The sequence below is a fragment of the Chenopodium album genome, chromosome 6, assembly GCF_948465745.1.
Source record: "Chenopodium album chromosome 6, dcCheAlbu1.1, whole genome shotgun sequence".
NCBI lineage: Eukaryota > Viridiplantae > Streptophyta > Magnoliopsida > Caryophyllales > Amaranthaceae > Chenopodium > Chenopodium album.
In genome coordinates, this window is record NC_137839.1 from 38,296,965 (window position 1) to 38,299,588 (window position 2,624).

At 40.0% G+C, this 2,624-nt stretch overlaps 1 non-coding gene across 1 annotated transcript; it reads right to left on the reverse strand.

Annotated features, from left to right (window-relative positions):
* Nucleotides 1-461: 461 nt before the first annotated feature.
* LOC145637626 (small nucleolar RNA R71) lies at nucleotides 462-568 on the reverse strand. The gene has a single exon (XR_014114389.1). It is a non-coding gene; the product is annotated as a small nucleolar RNA R71 (small nucleolar RNA).
* Nucleotides 569-2,624: the final 2,056 nt, after the last annotated feature.

Sequence of the window (2,624 nt, forward strand, 5' to 3'; positions counted from 1 at the left end):
ACATCCCATTCGATCCTGAGATCGAACGTTCCTTCCATAGACAGAAAAATCTCTACAAGCAAATTCTGGCGGATTCTGGTGATAACAACAATAATCACCGCGATCCTCCGACTGTTCTAGCGATTTAGAGGTATCATCAGACGCAGAATCAGAGATGGCGGTTCAAAAGAAGCTTAGTGATTACTACTCAATTTATAACGATGATAGAGAGGAAGCAATTTAGTGGAGCCAAGGGTGAAGACCCGAATCTTCACATTACCGACTATTGTCAATATTGTAATACCATCAGGCAAGCCGGGGTCACTCAAGACCAAATTAGGGAGATTCTCTTTCCCTTCTCTTTAACTTGAAAAGCTAAATTGTGGTTTAATGGCTTAAATAGAACTGCACTTGGTATAACTGGCTGGGAAACTCTTGTTTTGAATTTCTATAACAAGTATTATCCTGCAGAGAGAACAGCCGTACTATGGAGTGCAATTCAGAACTTTGCCCAAATAGCCGATGAATCTGTATATGAGGCTTGGGAGAGGTTCAAGGATCTACAAAGAGATTGCCCTCACCATAATTTAGCACAATGGCAGTTAATCCAAGCCTTTTATAATGGCCTTGGAAATTCTTCTCGAATAATTTTAGATTCTACAGCTAGTTGGAGATTTATGAATCTTGATGTTGAAGATGCAGGTCAGGTTATTGAAGACATGGCGATACACAATTCCCAATATGGGAATCCTAGAGGATTTGCTAACAAGGGGAAGCATAGTGTTGACTCTGTATCCTTTTTGCAAGCTCAACTGACCTCTATTTGCCAAAAATTAGATAATCTGAGCACTGCTAATGTAGCTAATGTTTCTGCGATTAATAATAATTCTAATGAGGCTTTCTGTGAAAATTGTGGTATTATAGGTCATTGGGAACAAGATTGCAGGAGTTCCGTGGAGCAAGTTAATGTCTTTCTAGCTTATAGGCAGAATAACCCATACTCCAACACCTACAATCCTGGGTATCGGAACCATCCATACCATTCCTACCGGAGTACTAATGTTCAGAATCCACCACCACAAGAATCACAGGCGCCACAGCAACAGAATCAGAAATATTATCATCCCAATGCTGGCCAGAAGAACCAATCACAACAACCCTCCTCATCTTTTGACCCTTCTCTGGAGGAAATTAGAGCAATGTTGGTTAACATGCAAAAGAACATGGAGAGTAGAGATGCGACAATTGATCAAATTCTAGCACATAATAAAATTGTAGATAATCAAATTGCGCAACTTTCCGCTACTCTACAAGCCCACCAACAGGGAGTTCTACCGGCACAGCCGACTAGGCCTACGGATCAAGCATTTGCAATTACTCTAAGGAGTGGTTCAAACTATGAAGGTCCCTCTATGCCCAGAGTTGATGAACCTGATCTAATTTATAATGCTAATCTTGATTCCATTAAACCAAATAATGTAGTTAATAGCCCTGCAGGGCTAAAGGATAATACTAATATATCTAATTCTACATTGCAGGGTACGACTCCAGAGAAGGTGGCTACTCCAGACAAGAGCAATAATGCTCCTAAGCCAATTATCAAACTTCCATTCCCCAATCGTCAATTGAAGACGAACTTGGATAAGCAGTTTGGTAAGTTTCTAGAGGTGGTAAAAGATTTGAAGGTAACAGCTCCCTTCACTGAATTAATCACACAAATCCCCTCGTATGCAAAATTTATGAAAAAAATATTGACGAGGAAAAGGTCTATTAGTGAGGTAGAGACAGTAACTTTCAGTGCAGAGTGTAGTGCCGTACTTCAAAATAAGTCTCCACCTAAATTAAAAGATCCGGGTAGTTTTTCTATCCCTTGTAATATTGGCAATCTCTTGATTGATAATGCATTATGTGATTTGGGTGCTAGTGTTAGCGTCATGCCATTATCTGTGTGTTCTATGTTGAATATGGGTAAATTAAAAGCTACCAATATAACTCTACAAATGGCTGACCGTTCTTTCAAATACCCCTTAGGTGTTTTAGAGGATGTCCCCGTTAGAGTAGGTAAACTTTATATCCCTGTAGATTTTGTTGTTCTTGATATAGCTGAGGATGTGCAAACCCCAATTATTTTGGGTAGACCATTCCTTAACACTGCAGGAGCAATCATAGATGTGACAAGTGGTAAGTTAACACTATCAGTAAGGGATGATAACGTTATTTTTAATCTTAATAATACCCTTAAAATCACCATGACTAAGGAGAAATGTTTCAGTGTTAATGTGGTTGAGAATTTTTCTAACAAGCCCCAAGCTCTTGAAAAAGATCCCTTGGAGGCGGTATCTTGTGTTGCATCCCTTTCAGATGAGATAGACAAATGGCAGAAGGAAGTCGATGCAATAAAAAGAGCACTTTACAATGTTGGTCTTGGTTTCGAGGATGAAAAGGTGGAACCGATCAAGCAAGTTGTGCGATTTGAGTCTACGGTAAGTGTTCCGCCAAATCAAGTTGCAAGTGTTGAATGCAATGACAATTTGAGGCAATCCTCGATCTAAGAAGGATCTTTGGTGCGTAGAATTGAAGAACCCCTTACCCAAGTCAAGGAGGATCCACCAGATAAGGTGATTTGGCGTCCCACTGGGTATGTC